This window comes from Anser brachyrhynchus (assembly GCF_964034855.1).
Source record: "Anser brachyrhynchus genome assembly, chromosome: 6".
In the NCBI taxonomy this organism is placed as follows: domain Eukaryota; kingdom Metazoa; phylum Chordata; class Aves; order Anseriformes; family Anatidae; genus Anser; species Anser brachyrhynchus.
The window spans coordinates 18521344-18544087 of NC_137700.1; the positions used below are offsets into that span (position 1 = coordinate 18521344).

The 22744-nt window shown below is 37.6% G+C and overlaps 1 non-coding gene across 43 annotated transcripts in view; it reads left to right on the forward strand.

The window, feature by feature from the left end:
• Positions 1–22744, forward strand: part of LOC308197296 — a 722739-nt gene that overhangs the window by 458618 nt on the left and 241377 nt on the right. For 41 of the 43 annotated variants that reach the window (XR_013952725.1, XR_013952726.1, XR_013952751.1 and 38 more), the window contains one exon: positions 8998–9083. This is a non-coding gene — a transcript (uncharacterized protein). Of the gene's footprint in view, positions 1–8997; positions 9084–11452; positions 11576–22744 lie in introns of all 43 variants that reach the window. The other 2 variants (XR_013952760.1, XR_013952767.1) reach the window with 1 other exon arrangement.

Consider the following 22744-nt stretch of genomic DNA (forward strand, 5'->3'; position numbering starts at 1 on the left):
TCCATGCTCATTGCATCCATCAGGCAGTGATTCAGGCTGTTGGTTTTTCTTTCCCTTTATATGTGGATTTAAATTGAGGAGGCAGACTGGTACCCCATAGTCAAAGGCATGTTTTAAATTTTGGATACAGAAGAGGCTGTGTTGCTGTAGGGAGAAGAAATACGTGCAATACGGCTGTTTTCTATAAACATGATACTAATGCCAGTCATTTTTGCACAGCACTGCAGATCTGTATTCCTGATAGTATTCAGAAGAGAATAATTACGCTTTTTTATGCTTATTTCATCATTAAATGATAATTGCTTTTAGGTGCTTCTTAAAGTACCTGGGATATTTAGAGGAAGAAGTACTATTTCTGGTATTTCCATGATAAGGAAGAAGGTTTGGACTCTAATTCTCTACTAAATGTAGCCGGTTATGTGTTACTAATGCAAGTAGTACGATAGCTGATCTGTAATAAGATGAAATAAAATTCCTGAAATCTGCAACAGAACAAATACTGTGCACCTGTGCAATTTAAACGAAAATACGTCTCGTGTTAGTTATTATATGGAAGAGTGTCTGTGCTACTTCAGTCCCAGATTACTTTTTTTAAACTACATTCAGTATGTTTACATTTGCTCCCACGCTTCCAGTTTTTGCTGTGGAACAGATCTTAGTATGTACAATGCATGACCACTGCCAGGGCAAAGATAGAGATTTGATAGCTGGATTGGCAGATGATAAATTGTTTCTCAACTCTGCTTGCACATCTACTGTCATGACTACTGGGGATATCTAGGAAGTGTGAAGAACTGTGCCAAAACTGGCAATCATTCTTCAGTCTCACTGGGCAAACTGTCACTGAAGCTAATGGAAGTTTCACCAGATTATCAAGCCTTAGATAGGTTCATAACTGTTAACATCACTCAGCAAGGCTGAAAATGTCTCATGTATCAAGTATCTATACCTGTAAGCTCATCTGGCTACACCTGAATAACTCTATGAGTTACTGTAAATTTATTTGACCTGAGATAAGAATCTGACCTGAAGTTCCTATAAATCTTCCCCCTATTCTGAGCAAAGTACATATTTCTTCATTTCATAATGCTGTACGATGCTGTTTTGTTAGAAAGTTATTGAGCGATAAAGCTGGACCTTGAGGTATTTTCACTCTGAAGATGAGCTCTCTTCTCATGGTAATTTTAATAGTAAGACTAAATTCTAGTGTTGCCACAGCTAGTTGCATAATTTTCTAACTTGGTTTTGAGATAATAGAAAGCATGGTGTCTTATAGAGGGAAGAGGGTCTTCCTCCATTTTTTCTCATTATGACGTTTCAATTAATCATTTCTTCTTTCAGGAAATCTAGCTTCCTTGCTCACTTGAATTGGATATGCTCTCTGTTCTCCTATGGTTATATATATGTAAGGTTTCATGTCACACTCAATATGTATGAAAACTGTTCTACTAATTCTCATTCTTGTGCCATTAGGGATTGTAGCATTTCTGCTGTTTCTCCATCCTTGTAGACATATTCTTTTTCAGATGTTCAGGCCATAATCTGATTTGCAAACACTTCAGTGATTTGCTATCCATGTATTTTTCTGAGGATTACAGGGAAGAGTGGAGTTCGTTCTTGAAGGAACTACTACGCAGAGAAACACAACCTGGCAGTTAAATTAAAGGACAAATAGACTGGCAAGTGAACTACCCAAAAGCCTAATGGAGGCAATGTTTTCCTCTATGAAACCTAACAGAAGAATGAATCTGAACTTACTATAAGGAACTAGGGTTGTTTACAGTAGAAATATACACTTATAAAACAAACAACCTTATTTTTTCTGTGTTTTCTTGTTAGTGCTTTTAGGTAGAGAATCCAGAAATATGCTCAATTTGATGGAGAAAATGAGCCACATGCTGGCTGGACATGCCATCTTGTCTTCAGCATCTGTCTGCACATATTTCTGATTGTTTGAGGACAATGCACTTACCTCCAAAGGCTTTTCTATGTCATTCCTCAAAACTGCCTCTCCTTCTGTCAGCATGGCACTTGAGAACAAGTCATAAAATGAAATTTTTCATCTCTGCACATTCTTTTTTTTTAAATAAAATCACAGGATGGTTTGGCTTGCGGGGAACTTAAGGCTCATTCAATTCCAACCCCCTGCTATGGGCAGGGAGACCTCCCACCAGCTCAGGCTGCCCAAAGCCCCATCCAGGCTGGCCTTGAACACCTCCAGGGATGGGGCAGCCACAGCTTTTCTGGGCAGCTTGTGCCAGTGCCTCACCATCCTCAAAGTGAAGAATTTCTTCCTAATATCTCATCTAAACCTACCATCTTTTAGATTAAAACTGTTACTCTTTGTCCTATCACTACACTCCTTGATAAAAAGACCCTCCCCACTTCTCCTGTATGCCCCTCCTCACCTTTCCTGTATTCAGGTTGTACTCAGCATTCAGATGTTCTGAGGTTATTCCAACTTAGATGTTTTTTTTTTATTTTTTTTGTTGTTGTTGTTTTTGAATTTGATCTGCATTTACAGCATGACTCAGTGCCAGGTATATGGTAAAAATATAGGCACTGGGATAATTTTTTTCCCCAGGAGTCAGCTCTGGAATGAAGGTCATTATGCTATCTTGTGTCATTGATTCACAGAGATAGTTGGTTCATCCCTAAATGAGCACTGCATTGCAATTCTTCCAGAAATTAAAGTGTAAATCATCACAAAAGAGATGGTGCAACGATGAGGATAAATAGTTCCTGATGATGTAATCTCTATGGGAACTTTCCACCAACATATAATCTCCGGGAAAAGACTGGGGGAAACGTAGAGAGATTTAGACAAACAACTGTGGCCAGAATCAGAAGCTGATTCCATCAGATATGATGGAATCTGGGATAGGAAAGGAGAATGGAATTCAGTTCAGATGTGTTCAGTCATAATTATTGAAAGGCTGAGATAAAATGGGCATAGTGGCTTGTTGGCAAGGCATGGATAGTGCAATGAATAGCGAATAGTCTAGTGTGCTAGGGATGTATGTGAGTTGTCCCAGGGAAGAACAGGAAAATATGGGATGGAATTTATATTTCAGTATATTTTTAGTGTTTTGGTATGCTTTCATGGTTGTGAAATTGTTTTAGGGGGGAGATTAGCCACAAATAATAATAATAATAATAATAACGATAATGATAATAATAATAAAAGCAACCCATTTTCAGTTGATTGTGTTAACATAACTAGCCACTATTTTTCAGTTTTTGGATACTCAAGTGGTAGTAAAAAGTTTTAAGTGGAAACCTGTATATGTAATTGAAAATGGGTGATAGGAGATTTTCATGCATATTTAAAATGAAAAACAACCTTCCCCCCCCCCCCCCCCCACTACAGACAGTAATTGTTACCATGGACATGGAATATGATCAGCTATTACGCTTTTGTACTGAAAAGCAGAACATTGCAGAGTGACACTTACAGTGCTCCTGAGCAGAAATGTTTCTTCCTGAAGCCTCCCATTTTGTTCAGGGAAGTGACAGCAATGTTCTAGCTAATTTACAAGTGCAATTATCAAAAATTATACAGCATTTAACTGCATATTTCAATGATTTAAGACTTTTAAATCATAGGATATTGTATTCAAACACTCATATACCTTCCAAGTAATGACTATTAGAGAACCATATTGATAAACACGGAGAATAAACTATGAAATCTCTTCTCAGTAGTACAAAAGTATTTGTAGCACCAAGATTTCTTTCTACTGTATGTAAATTGCCCTGTCTTCATTTTAGTAGTGGGTTTATAAGAAAGAACAACAAAAGAAGAGTTGCAGTAGGTGTAAAGGTAAGTGTTAAAAGAACCAGGTATTGTAGTGTGAGAAGGATTTATTAATAAGTAAATACTGATCACATTAAAAAAAAATCAGCGATATAACAAAAAACATTCTATATGAATTTTAAAATGTACAAGTTTTATAGTATTGTGAATTGCTTTCAGAGATAATATAATCATTTAAGATACACAGACGTAAACACTAATCATCAAATCACTAATGAGAGAGAAAATAGTGAAATGAAATTTCATAACAAAACAAAAGAAAAAAATAACATGATGAAGGATATAAGACTCTGAACCCCCGATGGAGTTGAAAAAAGGCTGCACCAGCTGAATTTGCAGCATTCTATTAAGCCATAGTAAACAAACAAAAAGTCACAACAAAAAATAGGAGTAGAATATCAGAAGGGGACCACGAGATGGTGCAGAGGTGACCAGGTGTAAGACAGTATTGCACACAGGTGAACGTTAAGTGGAATATATTGAAAGGGAATTCTTGTTTGATAATAGCAAACAGAGAATCAGAAACAAACTTTAGTGGAGGTTCAGTAAAAAAACAAAAACCCACAGGAAGTCTAAGGTATTAATGTGCTACTAAATAGCTTATAAACTTCGGAGAAATACTCTCTCAAACATTCTCCTGGTGTAAAATTGTGCTGAGCTATGCGCATAAGCTCAGATAAAATTATCACAGACAAGTGCAAAACCTGCAAATCTGTCCAGCTTATCAAATACAATTCAGGCTTTTGTGGCTCCATATTAAAAAACAAACTGGACAGTGCTTGGCAGGGGGAGGGGAACAGGGAAGGAAATTATTAAAAAATAAATTAAAAAATCTTCAGATACCTGTATGCAAAACAGTTCTCTCTTTTTTTTGGAGAAAAAATATGCTCATTAATGAAAAGGCTGTTAGATTGACCTGAGTATTTCTAGTATTCCAGACAAACCGCACAGAGCTCACAAAGGAGCATGCATTAGTTCTGGGTGCATAATTAGGAAGAGAGATTTACTTAAATAACCAAATGTCGTATTTTGGAATAGCTGATACAATAGAAAAAGAACAAATGTCTTTCCAATGGCACTCATCTTGCAGTTATTTGGCACTCCAACTGGCAATAACATTAGATTTATTTTAAAATGCCTTTAGATAGAAATTACTCTAATAGCCTACTTATTTTGTCAGTTTTTGATTATGGATCTACCCCTTAAGTGCATTTGCAAAGAGGTATCAATGTATAATCGTATTTGTAATGATAACATTCTGAGCTCTTATTGCAAGGGGTTTGAAAACGCTTTATTTGCAGAAGCAGATTCTGAATTGCTTGTTGCAGAGCTCTGGGTCTCTTCTGTATGTATGTGTTTCCACAATGAGATGCAGAAGGGGCTGTGTAGGTAAAGGCAGTCTCCTGAAAACACGGGTTAGCTGTTAGGAGTATAAATGGTTTCCTTCAGCAACGTACAGATTCTAAGAAGGAGTATAAACCTATCCTGGTCTGTAAAACAGTGCGTCGTCTGCTAATTACACTTCATCATGCTGTTTCCAGCCCTCTTCATCTGTAGATTACCTTTTGTAGAAGTAAAAAGATAATGGAAAGTCCGATGTGAAATTAAAATTTAGGGGAATCAAAGGCAAACTTGAGCCTCACATTCTTGACGCATAAAAGAAGTGGCTTTCTTCCATCATCACGATTATCCCATCTTTGAGCTGATAGCTTTTTTCATGAACATGTACCATCTCTAGCGTTGTAATAGAATGCTCATTCCTGAGCATGCTGTGAATGTTTCATGCAGGTTATGCCAGTCTCTTTGCTCTGTCAAAGATGGAAACACAGAATTTGCAAAATCGGGATGAGTGCTATATGACATATTTCAAAGAGCCATTTTAAATAGGCCAAAAAAGGATCAGATGTGCCTAAACCATTCTTCTAATGTGGGAGTATCTACTTCCTGGGGAGTATAAACCCTGTATGTATTTTCTTCTTCCTCGTCCACTTGGATAAGCCTGTGCTTCAGGGCACGTGTTCTCAGAGCTGCTGGGTGCATCCTGGCTGCTTGCATGGGACTCTTTGGAAGCAGACAGAACCATGCATCTAGGTTCCCCTGTTTTCAGAGATGATTTGAGGAGATCTTAAGAGAGAAAGTGATCTGGCTTTAGAATAGAAAATAGATGGGGACCACCTGCTCTCCTCAGCTTAAAAAAGAAGCAAAAAAAATGTTAATGACAACAAACAAGTAGTTCTTTCCATTGCCTCCTTGTGCTGAAACATAGCAGTTTGTTGTTGGTTAGCAGTAGTCGATAGTCTTCTTACAAAGATAACGGTAAAAATAGAAGTAGAGTAAAAATAGGAGAGAGCTATAAAAATAGAAGGGAGCGCTATGGATGGTGGAATTCTACATTTTTGTCCACTGTTAAGCTTTCTTTGATTTTTTTTAATATCTATAGAAAAAGGAAATAGTATTTTTAAGGACTTCAGAGTTCTCAGGTGTTTGTTCAAAAAAATCCAAACCAAACCAAAACAAATGCAGGTTCATGAGTGGCTATTGTTTAAACAAAACTAAATAATATTTACTTTTACAGTGCTGATATGAACGGCTAGTATCTCTATTCCTATTTGTGATTAGCATTTGTTTCTAGATAAAATTACAGTAGTATTGGATTACTTAAAAAGCTTTTTTTTTTTCAAGTATTGAAGATACTTAGAGTGTAACACCAATACCAGCATTCCCTACAAAAGAAATTTGAGGTTGTCTTATTTCCTCAGATAAACTACACCCGAAAAGAAGAGTGTATTACATTTCTAGATGCTTCTACAAATTGCCTTGAAACTTTCTTTACTGGTTTAGTAATATACAACTTTGTAATACCTTTTTCATAAACTGTTTTTTCTCTCTTGGATTCTTTTGATATGTATGCTATGCAGTATGTCTCTGCTTTCTTTTATAGGAATGACAGATCTCTTCATGGTGGTTTTAACAGTAAATTCCGCCATCAGGCTTTTTGATACTGCTTGTGTGTGCTTGTTAGTGCATGCTTTGTCTCATGTTGGGCAAAAGGCATAATTATTTTAATGTTTATTGTATAATTGCAAGCTATTTAAATATATTTTAATGATGTAGAAGGTTATCTAACATATAAAGTAGGAGGTTTTGAGTTTGTGTGCTGTAACGATAAAATTGAGAGGAACGTTGCAAGGATAGAAGTAGAAAATGACAGTGCTCCATATCAAGGGAAAGCATAGCAGAAAAGAGTAGAGACTGAAATTAGTGTTCTCTGTTCCCTAGCCCATTGCAGCAGAGATCTTTATTAATGCAACATCAGAAATAAGAACTGCTAGTCTTCGTAACAATGTCTTACTCTATTTCATTCTTTTCCCTAGTGAAACTTTAGTTTATGCTTTCACTGACCTGTTTAAACAATGTATGTCTATCTTGGAAGCTGATTCGTAAGAAAAATGTAACTGCTGGACAAACTGCAACGTTACTGTGTTCTGTTAAGTTTTCACTAAATGAGGAGATCCCTAAATAGCCTCTCTCCTGTACCCTCTTTGATCTTAGTATTACGATGGGCCGGAAATCCAGACAGCTTTTTCCTCTGTTGAGGATCAAATGAAAATAAAAACACATTGTAGAATCTAGTCTTCTAGGCAGCACTCACGTATTTGATATCAGAAAATGGATGATGATACTGATACTGTCATTATATTACTGTGTAGGTGAGTGATGAGGTTGCTGTTGCAGATGCTGTACAGATCTGGAACAAGAAAGAGGTTTCAAACCCAAAGACTCTAAAAACTCTATACAAAATACAAGACAGTAGTTTGATACAGAGGTGCAGCATGTCTAATAATCTAAGCATAATGCAAACCAAATTGTAGCCAGGTAATCACTATAGTTTATGAATATGTATTCCACAGAGGCATTAGTGCTCTGCTGTATTGAGTAGATACTGCATAGAGAGCACTTTTGTCTGGTCCCATCATTAGTTCCTTAGCAACAGAGCAAGAACTGCAAGACATGGAGGACTCTTAAAAAGCTGATACAAATTCAGATCAACTAAGAAACATTGCTTTCCTTCTTCGCAAGTGCTATGCTGGATGCAGCACATTTGTTGTGTAAGAGTTGAGTTGCGGCTTGTAGGGACCTTAGGAGAAATTCCCACTGGACCTACCCATGCGCTTTTGCTGACGTTGAGAAATGACAAAGCTTCTGCAGGAGCCTTGAATGCAGAAATATTTGACCATCGCCATCAGCATCCCAGCACCCTTCATTTCTTCAGTGGAGTCATAAAGCATAAAGGAAGAACATTTATAGGACTTCTCAAATTGTTGAACATACTGCCAGTGAGTAGCTTGTCTCTAAACTGATAGGAAATCTTCAGTACAAACAGATGGCTGATACTTAATCAGCTCTACACTGAACAACAATTTTTTCTCTTTTCTTTTTACAGCATTCTCATTTTAATCATATTAGTGATGGAGACATTCATAGCAGTCTGACTGCATGGGCACTGAGTGGCCATTTTCTGCCAGAAGTACCTGGCAGGTTACTTTGGATACAGAGATTAACTCATCTCCTCCTTTGCTGGACTGCACAAGACAGAAAAAGTATTTCTGACAATGTTGGGATTCAGCTTGTGAGGCCAATTCTGAGGAATGCAAGATGCATCTTGAACTATTTGCACATAGCTATTGTCATCTTTATTCCTGAGGACTGTGGCCAGGATGGCTTCTGTAATAGTTTGCCTTCCTGGTTACCTTGCAAGAGCATATATATATATATATATATGTATATGTGTATATATATATATATATATATATATATACACACTCACATATATGTATGTATGTATATATGTTCAATGAAATACTTGGCACGAATGTGCAGGTTTAACCCCTGGTACACATTCATGAGAAAGTCTTAAATACAGCAGTTTGTTGTCAATGCAGCTTTAACGTACTGCTAGTATTTCTCTTCTTTTCCATCACAAAAGTGCACTAAAACGTTTGATCTTCCCTTCTTCCAGGAATACCAGGTTGATTATCTTCATTACCAGCATGATAGCAGGCTCTTTGGAGATAAAAAGGGATGCAGTGTTAGTAAGGGAGTGCAATGCCATAATGTTTGCAGAAATGAAATGAAACTTAAATACTATTTAATGCATATGCGTATTTCTCTCCTGACAGGGACAGGACAGTGATTGCATTCAACTTTGAGGAAAGGACCTGTTTATCCTCTGCCTTCTGATAACTGGCTGGAACTAAAGCAGCAGGTACGAAATAATAGGTAATTGTGTATAATTAGCTATTGGTTTACTATTTTTTAATTATTTTATTTTAATTTCTGGGCATTAATCAGAGTCAGCATGTAACCATCTCTACTCATTGTTCAGAATTATTTTATAAAAAACTTTTCCAAAAACTGACTGATATTCCATGTCATCTGATAGGCATCCTTCTCTTTCTGGTACTAGCAGTGTGGCATAATTAGATTCAAGTTTTAGAAGTTTGCCCTACTATGTCATATAGTATTCACTTTATTTTTTAGTGTAGCCAAAGTCTACGTAGGTGCGGTTTAAAACATATACCTGCTGGTTCACCTTAGAGCCTGCAGAATTCTCCTGGATAAAGGAGAGACATTTCTGATAAGCCATTCTTTTGATATTCAGCCTTAGTGTCCTAGCCATTAGACCCTACCAGCTGGTTCTATGAGCCACATTTTTTACAAAACAATTTTCAATAGTTCCATTCCAAGAAAAAAAATAAAACCCTTGAAATCATGTTTTACCAAGCTAGCCAAGGGAAGGAAGAAAATTCCAGCTGGATGTAGCCCTTCGTTTGTTGTAAATAAATTAGATGTTGGCTACATGAACATTTTGTTTCATTTATATTATTTACAGTCCAGGATGACAGTTAACCTTTTAAAAACTTTCAATTAAAACCCAGCTGCAGAAGCTTATGCTTACATCAGTCTTTGAAAACGTCCATTTTTTGGACATGATGTATTGTATACTTCCCTGTGGTCTTTAAATTACCCAGCCATCAAAAAGGAATTTAAATTCCTGTCAAAATAAGTGCACTCAGATGTGCCAACAGAAAGTTTTGCATAAGAATATAGTTCATGTATGCTGGTTGCAATCTAATAAAAAAATCAGTCACTTCATGTTCCTAGGTTTGTGATATTTATCATCATAACCAAGTAGTAGATAGAGGCTGGGGTGAGGATGTGAGCGGGTAGGAGGGAATATCATTATAACCTGTAGAAGACAAATCTCCTAAATCAAAACCGATTCTTGCAAAATCACAAGTAAAAGCTGTTGACAATTTCCTTTGTGTCTCTAAGTGGCACTGATCTAAAACACCCCCATGAATTAGGCTGCTCAAGAACAGTGCATAATAGAACAGACATTCTGCCAGCTCCTCACTAGTGCCCAGCAGGATCCCATCATTTTCTATAAAAGCAGCTGGGTGAGCTAATTGTGTGGCTAAGGAAGCATCAGCAAGTTGCAAGAAATCATTAGTCACCTCTTCAGTATACCTGGTAAAATGTTAGCATGTTAGCACATTTAGCAAAGCTGCACCTGTCAGTACCGTGGTGTAGTGTACAGCCAGTTTTAGGGCTCTTTATGTAATCAAAAGATGTCTGCAGTGATGTGCGCACAAAAACGCAACTGTCTCTTCCAAGTACCAAGTCAATGCAGAAGAGCTGCAAGAGGGGCTGAAAAGCAGGCTGTGCTTCCATTATTGCCATGCTGTATCAGTGTACCTGCAGAGTAACACCTCAATCTGATCTGGCATGCTGTGTGTGATCCACTTCTTTCATAGCACCGTGATGCTCTAATCAAAGCCTAAACAGGCTTTAAGTTTGCCTGCCAATTGTAGGACTGCAAATGATATCAAGTCAAACGTAATGATACAGTGGGAAGGTTAGATAGGCACTTACTATGTTTAAGAAATTCTATGGTACAAAGCTAATTCTTCAAGCAAAAAACAAAACAAAAAACTATGTGAACTGCAGTGTAAATTCATGGTGGATGGTGGTTCACTTCTGCAATATGCTGCATGTATTTTTACCGGTTAGGAGCTCTAAAGTTGGTTCATTTGTAGTTTTGAGTTACTGCTTGGGTAAAGTAGAATGAAGAAGGTGCTGCAATGTCAAGTGGAAAATCTTTTGAATTAGTTTTGATTATTCTGTGCTAGATAAATCTGTATCGTTAATCTTTTCAGCCCCATAAACAATCAGATGAATCCCTAATCAGAATCCCTAAACAGAAATAACACTTTGGTCACGTTTGCCCATGCTGGTTCCACTTGGATGTCCCTGGAAATCTGAATCTGCCTGGAGGCTAAGACAGTGATTTCTGGCAGATTCAATACAGAATGAAGGAATCTACTGTGGTTAGCCACGCACAAGCAGGGGAGGGATATCTGCACTATTCTAATACTGATGTTCAAGCTGTGTCACTGAAGGACAGCCTCAGTGCATCTCACTGACATGTTTCCTGCTAAAGAAGTAGTTTTTGTTGTTGTTGGTGGTGGTGGTTTTTGTTTGTTTTAATCTACAAGCAATACTTCTTTCTCTGTTGTGAGTTACAAAGATTTCACTGAAGATGGACATCAGAGTTTTAATTTTGTCCTGCAGTAATTTGAAGGAAAAGAGAACGTTGAAATGAGTCATGAGAAGGGAGCAGACTGGATAACGTTGGTTCTGCTTCCCCCCTCCAGGCCTGCATGAAGTGTGGTAGGAAAGGACACTTCAACAAAGGTGAAGCAGAAGCTCTCAGCAATGGTCAGAAAAAGCATTTTGCTGTTCTTAGAGATTGGTGCTCTCACAGACTCTTGTATCACTGGTAATGTTGTCTTATGTACGCATTCATGTTGTCAGACAGCCACCTAGGAACAGTTGTCTGTTTTCAGGGCAGTTTTCAAGGTTTGTTACCAGTTCCTGTGGGATCTGTCTGGTGCATTAGTCAGGCTGTGAGCAAGAGCATAGCATTATCGAAAACCAGCATATCAGTTGTTGTCTGCCTCAGTCCTCTGATGGAGCATCAAGTCCATAGGAGCATTTGGTATGAGTAGAGTAGTTAGGGGAACATGCTGCCAAAATTTAGGAAGTCCAGGAGGTGAATGTGTACTTGTTTGACTGCCTGATGAAAACAATATTATTTTTTTTGTGACCATTGACCAGCCTATGCATGCGTCCTATTCTGTGAGACCTCTTACTGCTCCCCATGCTGTGTGGTCTAACTTCCAACGTGCCTCTGCATAATCTCCAGCTGTGGCAGCTACTGCTTTTCACAAGTCAGTAATAGCGATCAGTAACTCCAGTGGCTGACAATCCTCTCTAGAAGTCTGGTATCATTTATACTGTTTTATATCACTTTGATAACTGCCAATTTTGGCAAAACAAGCCTTGTAATTTGTAGTCAGGAATTGGGATTTTCAAAGCTAATAGGTTCTCCAGTGTTAAGATGTTCTTATGTGGGAGCAGACTGCTTTTTTCTTATTAAATACAAATACTAGATGTGTAATAAGCATTTAACTCTCACAAATTGTACTGATTGCCTTAGCAACAAGGTTATCGGCATTTCTAGTTTATTATATCAAATCAACGTAACAGGAACTGCTGAGGCTTTTCATTTATAGTGCAGGTATTATGAGAAAGAGGTTTTAAATACTATTAAGCATTTTCTTCCAGAATTTGTAGAATCCAAACTTAATCATTGGAATAATATTCTTAACAGTCAAATTGCACTCTAATTACCCAGTAGTTGTTCTGTACTCATGCAGCTATGGTGTCACAGCCAAACAAATCATTGAAAGAAATGCACTGAATGTTTTTTACACACACTGTAAGTTGACAAGCAGAAAAATCTGACAATGTAAAAAGCTTGCTGCTTGTCGATGACATGCTGTGGGGAATTGTTTACAGAGAGTAGTTAGTTGGTAGAGTGCAGAGGGCCTGAATCCTATCTGTAATACACATCCTCCATATAAAGGAATATACACTCTTATTTTGGGACCTTTTGTAGAAGTGATTTGGAGAGCACATTTGCTCCCGGTCTTCCTGAAATACCCATTTCTGTGCAACCAGCATGGCTCTGAACATAGCCTGTCAATTGCATTTGCTGCCTCTGCTTGCTGCTTAACAAACTACGTCTAGAGCATGATGTCAGTTGGCAATTACTCTATTACCCTTCTCCCAGGGCCTTCATTAGAAAGTACAGGCCCTAGCTGTAGTAGCATCTGTGTGAGTCTCAAGTATACAAAAACAGAATTAACATTTTCTCTTCCTTTACAGAGAAAGGAGGTTATATATAGAAAAATCAGCTTGATTAGCTCACTGGTTTTCATGCACTTGTTTATTTGCATGGTAGGAAGATTTTTTCTGCGAATGGGAGGAATGTTTTAACATCCCAGCGATTTTACTGAACTGAAAAGATTTCCCTTCTGTATAATTAGCCTTATTTATATGATTAGAGTTTATCTACTAATTGCTTAGTTCTTTTCAGTTTGCCTTCCTTATGCTTAGAATATTCATAATACATCTCATGTCGGAAAGTCGGAGATTAAACAAGATGATTGTTTTTGATATATTTCATGCCTACACAAGAACGCATTTGCCACAGAAGCACTGAATTGTTGAATGTTATCTAAACACTGCTTTAATGTCAGCATATTTTTCCTGGGTGATATGATGATGAATTCAGGATAAAAAAAAAAAGTGACCAAATTTCATCAGATAAATAGCCTAGTTGTGCCAAGAATTCCTACAGTGACCTCAAGATACACCAGCTGCCAAACATACCACTTAGTATTCAGCCACTCTTCTTCAGGTGTCCAAGTAGTATGCAAGGAACGCTACAGAAATTGTTTTCTCTAGCACTTAGACACATCTTTTCTAAACCTAATTCAACATCTGCAAATGACACTGTCTTTTAAAACCGTAACATGTATTCATGGACAGCATGGATCTAGCGCATGTCTCTAGCATGATAAAGGCTGTTGTATATCCCTTATCTCAGCTGCATCAGGGGAGGCTCAGGCTGGACATTAGGGCACATTTCTTTACTGGGAGGGAGGTCAAACACTGGCACAAGCTTCCTAGTGAGGTGGTTGGTGCCCCCTGCTTCTCACTGCTCAAGAGGCTCTTGGACAATGCCCTCATTAATGCTTTAACTTTCAGTTAGCCCTGAAGTCGCTGGACAGTTGGACTCAGTGATCTTCGAAGGTCCCTTCCGACTTTACGATTCTACTCTATTCTACAGTTTAATCTTTCAGTTATCCAGTAAAAATAAACATGATGCTGGTGAGTGAGGGCAATCAGAACTGGTTACCAAAGAGACTTGAATGTCATGTAGATAATTTACTAGGATAAAATGGGGCATAGTTAATGATGAACTGTGTCTACTTTAAATAGATTTTAAAGATTGTATAGATGATCTGGGAACAGCCATGGAATTAGGAATATTCAGAATAGTAGAGAAGGGTAATTTACTGAATCCATAAACAGCCCCATCAAACAAACATTCACAAGGTTAGCAGAGTGAAAACTACCCAGCAGGTGGTTGTGTTGCTTTCTTTCTCTCAGAGAAAAGAGTTTTCTAAGGCTTCACCATGTGCTAACTTCTGTCCCTCATAATGTTTTTTTATATACACCTGCATTGGAGAGGACTAAATAATTCTGGAAAAAGCAGAAAAACTGAAAAGCCTGCTGAAGCTGCAGTGCAACACTATCGTGGTGTCTGTGTGTCTGATCCTCTGCTTGTCTGCATGTGGACGCATGCTCATTTTCCAAACACAGCCTGCCAGTGCAATAGAAGGGAATGCATAATCTACTTTCTATCAAGAAATGGCACTTTCCTTTCAAGTTCAGCTCAGCGCCATCCTTACCCTACAGAGCTGTTAGCTCAGATGGTAGTGTGTTATACAGTGTTAGGAGAGTGACTTCAGTGTAGCTCGTAACATAACAAGAAATAAATCATTTCTCTATTCCTTCTGTATGTAAAATGGAAATCAGAGGTGGACGTTACGAATTTTGGATGAGGTTCTTTATCTGTAGAAACTGCTCATTGGTGTTATTTATGATGTTGTAATACAGTGGTGAATACAGGAGTGATGGTCAGGTATGCCAAAGGTTGAAAGAATTTTCCTAACCGGGGTGTGATGGAGGAAGCTAAGAAGCAGTAAGCAAAAGACAGTTGTTGATACAGCTGTAGAGTATGGCAATACAAATCCATTTTAGAATGCATGTCATACTGTTTGTGTAGTAGTTCATTTCACATATGGAGATAAATTCTATTCCTTATTGCTTAAATAAAGCACACCTACTTTGTCCACAAGCTCCTCTTTTTGTTTATGATGCTCTAAGAGTTGATTTATTAATGTCGACTCATTTTCTACTTAGATGTGTGTTGTTTACATCACAGAACACGAACATGTTTATATTTTAAAATCAGCTAGTATCTCCGAATTTCCTGTTTTTCTATCGTAACCTTCCATAGGATTTTAACTCATCTCTTCTTTAAATGCATCCTAGGTTTATAGAAAGGAGATCAATTATCTTGTGTACGTCCTTGAGCTTTGGAACAAGCTGCTTGTACTAATGCTGTGCTAGTTATTGCTATTCTTTCAGCTGGAGGAATGAAATTTATATTGCATTTGCAGAATGGCAAACCTCCACACTAGTTGAGTAAGTAAGTGGGTGCAACAAGGAAGTAAGTATGGGATGATATCATTCTCTGTTCTTCCTTAAAATCTCTTCATATATGTTGTAGTGATTACTACCAGCCATTATCAGTTTTTAAATGCCTAGATTTGGGTTTTCTCCTACTACTTCTAGTCTGATGTGACAGAAATATTTCCTCTTACTCGGTGTTTTCATTTTGGAAAAACCCAGGCTGCAGTGCTGTCCCAGTTGTCATTATTTCTTGCTAATACTTCAGAGAAATTCTTAAGCTTTAGGAAATTCATCCAATAGGTTATGGTTGGCAACAGAGAAATATTTGAGGAAAATTCTGGTATTTCAGGCAATCTCATCAAACCTGTCAGAACTGTTATTAAGTCATAACTTCCTCTGGAGTGTATCTCTATTTCTTTTAGTGCCTCTGAGATCAGCATTTCTGTTTTACTAGACTGAAACTTTTCTTTTACACAAGATAGCTCCCAAGTGACATTTCTAGCTGCAGTGATACATTTTTCTTTGTTAATGCCAGTAGTGTTGAACAGCATTGGATAGTTGTGTGAATTAAGCTTTACGAAGACTGTAGTGGTTAGGGAGGATCTTCAAATGACTGTCTGCAAAGCACAAAGTACTGTCTCCTCATAAGAGTATAATCTGAACAAATTTTTAAAAGAAAAAAAAAGCCTCAAGCTTAAAAGGAACGTGAAGAGCCTCATTGCTCTCAGTGAGTTATTTATTTGCACGTATCATGCGGAACTACAAAATAAGGCAATTTCATCTCTAAACTCTTTGAAAACACAGGTGACTTGCATAGGTGCTCCAGATTCGAACAAGATTTAGAGATGGATTGAAGGTCCCAGTATAGGGGCTCAGATTCAAGTTCTGTATTAATAGCTTAATTGTAATTATCCTCTCCAGTCAGACTGGATTGTCATATTAAAACCTTTGGATCAAATGAAATACAGTATTTTAATGAGAAGAGATTTTCCTTACGGCTGTTATCACTGGCAGTACAAGTAATGCTGTGGATAGCATATTGCAAGAAAAGATGTGTTTCTCTATGAAGAAACAGACTTGCAGGGGATTATAGCAGCCAGGCTTCTGAAGAGTTGATGCGTAGCTAGAGATGTATTATTTCAGGTATACACAACCTGAAATACAACACAAGAATGTGTTGAAGAAAAATGTATTGTGTGGCAGATGCAGACGGAGCAGAAGGAACTGTTACCATGGGTGTAGGGCCTAGCTGAATGGTAGTGCTGTCATCCTGTCCTGCTGTAACTACAGGAGCGTTCTGAATAGGTTTGTCCAATTGGAGAATTCACTGTTTGTAAAGGTTGGATTTAATTAAAACTGTGGCCAGCTGTGATTTATGCAGACCTTTACCAGATTGTTGAAATCCCACAGCAGAGCTAACTACATTCCAACCTCTTCTGTTTCCAAAGGGGAAGTCACAGAAATAGTCCTCATTTCTGTATTTGAAAACTGGAACAATTCTAAAATCAGTGGTGACCTGCACACAAATGATGCTGAGTTCAAGCTTTTAAAAAGGCAGTGACAGAAGGACAGCTTCTAAATATATGACACATACCAAATGTCTGTAGAGCTGGAATACACAATTCTTAATGCTACCACTTTCAATTTCAGATAGCCAGCTGTTCCATTCTGTTAAGGAAGTGAAAGTCCTGGTAGGGTCTTTGCTTCATCTCCTTTGCAGGACATCATCAGCTGTCCCTGCCGTTTCTCATTGCCATTTGCCAAAACTAGAGGATTCTTGGTTTCTTCCCAGCAGATGTATACTAAAGTGTTTGATCTCCCCCGTGCCCATCAATACTTTCTGTGAATGCTGTAAGTATATTGCTTAGGGTGCTAGTATAGCGTGTGAAAACAAAGCAACTTTCTTTTCCTATACTGTTGTGCTCAGGATGCATCGAATCTGCTGGTTTATGGCCAACATATTGCTAGCTTTCTAGTAGCGAGAAGTATTGATTTGCATTCTCAGTAAATATCTTGAAGGTATTTTGCTGTGTTTATTCATTAGTCAAATAACACAACTGGACACAAATTGACATTATAGTTATCACCTACTAACAGCTCTAGTGAAATTATCTAGAGCCTTTCTATAGCCTCTAAGATTTTTATAAAGATTTTTTTCCCCTAAAAACAATTACATGATAATCTAATTATTTTGTTGTAATTATTCCCATAATGTTTGCAACTGACAGAGGTGACATGGAACATACTGCTATATTAAACTGAGTGATCCTTCTTTTTTAGTTTGTGATTTTTTTCTTTTATTAATCCCATTGATAGGATCATTAAGCATCTTTTCAGCTACTGTCAAAATAATATTTTAATATGTATTTATAATACTGCACAACAATACAAACAGATGATAGATGAATAGCAAGAAGGAACAAACACATGGCTTTATGCTATTTTAAACATGAGTGTATTACATCTAATTTGCTATTGTGAAACATATTTATGGCCCTGAATTGTTAGTGGAAAAAATACATACTGTAAACTTAGTTTTCTTGTTTTAGTTTGTTTGTGAATTAGATACTTCTTTTATATTAATCTAGAAGTTCTAGATTTCCTTTTTTTTTTTTTTTTTTTAAATTTCATAGTAGTTCCTGGTGGATATAGAACTGTTTAGGACTGGCAGAACTGAATGAGAATCTCTTTCAAAGAGATACAGTCTGATTTATTATTCATCAGTATTATCTGTCTTAGAAAATCAGTCTTAGCAAATTCCTGCATTGCAAGTTCATAAGCACTTCAGGTTTTTGCTGCTGTGTTGGACAAGTGGGATACCTGCTTGAGCTGGTGTATTACTGCAGAAGAACACAGAAGCAGTTGCTGTATTTATGGGCATATAACTAGGACACACCATCCTCCTTTTAGGGTCCTCTACATTTGACCCAATGTTATCCAAAAATTTTCTCAGAAGAGGCTGCATGAGACTTTTCAGCAACATGGGTTAAATTGAATTTTGCCGTTTCAAGGTCGGAGGAGAATATAACCTCCTCATTCATTCCCAGTGTTGTCAGCTCCAAAGCTCATTTTTTTTTTGGCAGAGGGGAGAGTCTGTGGACTGACACCAACCATTCCCCTGCTGTCTGGCCCAGCCTTGCGAGACACCTTGCAAGACATGGGCAGCAGAAGCCATCAAAGCAGGCGGCCTCCACGTTCTCAACCTTCTCCAGCACCTACTCAGCTTTTGCTCTGAGCACTGTCAGGGGACTGAAGAAAAATAAATCTCTGTTGACACAGCAGTTGTCAGTGTATCTAAAGTCTGGAGATAAACAAAGAACAGGTTTGATAATGAAGGAAAGGCTAATTGAAGTGGAGAAGGTTTGTGCAGAGTGAGTAAGAAGAATCAAAAAGTGTTGGTTTTCTCCCCTTAATCTATTTTTCTTTCAAATCTGGTGTGAATGTTAGATGTGAAGGAGCTGAAAGGTCACTCAGGCTTAAATACGGAGTAGTAGCTCTCCTTGTAGCTGGGAGAGCCGATAGTCTTGATTTTAATTAAAATGCAGATGATAAAATTAAGATCCTGGTTGAACTGAAATATGAAACCACTTTCTTTAGTATTTCAGGTTCCTCACACCAAATCTTTCAAATAGAATATACCAGACTGATCTTGATGGCTGAAAAATTTATTTCCAAAGGGTTTATCTGCCGTTGGTCATCAGGTATTTAAATCTTTATGAAATGTTTTTTTGACAGAAGGTAAATTCAAGCTCTGTATACACGGATTGCTTTTGGAGATGAAAGGGAGTTAGCTGTCTATATGGATATATTTCTTACCTCTTGAGAGCATGCCCTACTGCACTGGGCACTGGACAGCTAAGTACAGATGTCAGGCTGTGTGCAACCCTGAGGATGATAAAAGCAAACCGTGTCACTTCTCTGTCTCTTTTCCCCTGCTAATCTGTTTTGTTTGTTAAATCTTACCTGCCATTTCCTTCATCATCTACCTCTGCTATAAAAACCTATTTCTCTTCACTGCATTTTAACCATTTTTCAAAATCCATTTGAAGAAGTACATCTTGCTTGTACTGTCAGCTGTTTCTTTAAGATCTTTTGGCAAAGGACTTGTTGAATGTCTTGTGTACATAAATATCACCAGGATTGATACCACCAGAAAATGTATTTGTCTATATCATCACTCTCTTTTTTTTGTTTCGTTTTGTTTTGGTTTGGTTTAATAGTTTCCACCAATTTCCCTGGCTCATTGGTCTGAAATTCCCCAGATCTCCTTTGGTACCAAAGCAAATTTAAGCCAGAGGATGAATAGTCTACCAGTTGGTAGTGAAATCTTGAATTCCTTTATGCTGTTGGCAGTTATGATGTTGTCCTGGTGGTTATGTCACTGCTCATTTGCTCGTTGGAAAGCCTTTTTCAGTGTCGTCTATAATTAATTTTGATTTTCTCGTACACCACTGCAGAGATGGATTCTAGCATATGAATCTCTCCAATCTCCTCTGCCCAAAAAACGTGCAAGAAATGCTTTTTTTGTTTGCTTGTTGCTGTGGCTTTATGTTCTCTAAGCACTTCCTTTATATTTTGGTAATTTATTGATTGTACAGATGCTCAGCAGGCTTATTTCTCTTGTGTTTTTTATCCATTTTAAAACCTGTTCTTCCAGTGCTTTTGTTTAGGTGTGCTTACATACACATTATACCTGATAGTGTTTACTGCCCTCTCTGGTTCCTGCAACTTCTCTGTCTGCGTTTCTGCAGCATCAAGTTCTTTTGGTTTCTCTTTAAATTTTTAGTAGACACAGTTTATTTGTTTTGAACAAAGTTGTCTTTGAATACTTCATACTGCCTTTACAGATTTTACTTCTGTTAAAAAAAAAAAAAAGAAAAAAAACCCTATTCCTGTGCACTGCTTCCAGCTGAGCCAAGAGCTGCTTCGTCCTCTGAGTTTCCTGACTGCCTGTGAATTGTTCTTCCTGGTGGCTTGCCCAAGCACATTTACTACTGTCCACTGGACATAATTGCAGTTTTCTATTCTTCCTGTGTCTCCTGTCTCCTTCCTCTTGTTGCAGTTACTGTCACCACCTTTGTTGCATACTTGAAAACATAATGCTGACAGTATATTTCTCCTCTTTGCCCAGATTATCAGTTCCGTGGATGCTGACCACGTGCTTACTGACCTGGCTAGGGTGCTCAGCTGATTAGTTTCAAACTGTTCTTTCACATGAGATGGTCCTTAGTATTTGGCACAGCTTCATCAGTCTTTCATGTATGCTTTGACCTTCATGTTGTACGGAGGCTCTCTGTTTTCTTTCTACCAGATTTCCTCGATGCTCATTACAAAGTAAGAAGATCTATCAGAATATAGTTTATCAACATGTAATTCAGTTTGGGGTTACTGGTCATGTTTACCACCTGCATGCCTAAGTGGACTGTTCACTGAAATATATAGGGAAACACAGTTTACAGGTGCACCTGTTTCAATATTTGAGCTTGAGGATCTGCCTCTCTTAATCTGTCACTCTGCCATTTAAAAAAAAAAAGACAACAGACATTTCTGATACACAGTCAACCAAAAATATCTTGAGAACAGCCTGATGGTTAATTCAGGAGGAGCTTGTGAGTGGAAAGAAAACAGCATGATTTGCACTGTGTACCATTCAGTGCTAATGCCTCACTTTTGCTGGTGGCTAAAAAGTGCGGGCAGGTTTCACAATTTAATTTGGCACTAATGAGTTATTGCAAACATGGGATCTGTGGTTTTATAGTTGTCTTTTCTCATTTCTAATGGTCTATTAAATCTTATGATTTTAATTTTATTGTTTCTAGCATTGAGCCGTTAGTGCTCATACAGTTGTATGTGCATTACTAAAATAGTATCTGGTAGTTGAACATCTGAAAGTAATACTTCTATTGGCCTCAGATATTTCAAGTCTCACAGTTTGGCTATACAAACCAGTCTGATATTCGTTTTACCTCCTTTTGACTTATTTAGGCTTTCTTTATGAGAAAAATGTCTGTGCTCTAACAGACATTATCATTTACAAACCAAATTGTGAATGTAGAATTCTTATCTTACAAGAAATAATGAAAAGTTACCTTTATGTATGAAAAACAGCTCGAGCAAGATCCTGGAACCCTCAGAGGTTCAGGACCCTCAGAGTCTTGGCTTTTAGCTTTGCTGTTGACTGCATTATTTGCACAGCTATAAGCTGCAATACTCTGTTTTAAACTGATGTCAAAAATAGTTACATTTCTCACTATTGCAGAAATAGGTTTAGAATTTCAGTGGCTGGATTTCATTGTGTCTGTTTTGTGATACTCACAAATCTTGAAACCTTATAGATGCAGATTTTGAGAATACTTTTGCCAGGTAATGATGCCATATGTTGTATATAGACAGATTTGGGAGAGAATTTGAGAAACATACTGCCTGAAAATAGGTTTGTTTTCTTACTGTTTGATTTTTTTTCATACTTCACAAACTTTGTATTCTGTCATGGGTTGAGCACAGCACAAACCATAACAGAAAAAAAAATCTGAGGTCTGATGATTTATCTGGTACTACTTAATTACACAGCTTAATTTACGGTATTTCAATAGCAAGGAATTCTCACTGTAGTCAGGGGCTGCATGTGGGGTAAAATGATCGTGTTCTTGCAATAGAAGAAGACCAGGTATCCTCCCATGCTGCAGAGGCTAAGGTAGGATATCTCTACCCTGTGGGCTGGGATGTTTCAGAGAGAGGCTGAAGGCCAATAAACTTTCACTGCTACTGAAACTAGTTAGAGTGGGCAGGCAGTTCAGCATGTGTAAATGAGCTGGGATTGCAATTTAAATGATGCTAATGATTATCAGAAATGAGCGCTGGCTCAAATGTATTAGGAAGGTTGAACCTAGCCTTCTGTCCTTTCAAAATGAAATATTTGTAATACACCTGTTTAATGTGCACAATTCCCTCAAAATGAAACTAAAATGCAGCGATTAGAATAAAACCAGCAAACAGCATTAAAAATAGAAGGAAGTCCAACTAGATTAGTAGATGTTCATGCTTTATTTATTTTAGTAGGTTTGTGGAGCTAAATCCCGCACAAGTGTTTGAAAATTTATGGAATTCATTTCTAAAATAAACCTCTTGGATGATAGACATGGCTATGATTCTGTTTTGTCTGTGCCAGGAAAGCCTTTGTTTTTGTATTACAAACTCTCTTTAATAACAGATCTTGTGTTTAGCCTTTTGGCTTCTGGAAGCAAATCGCTCCAT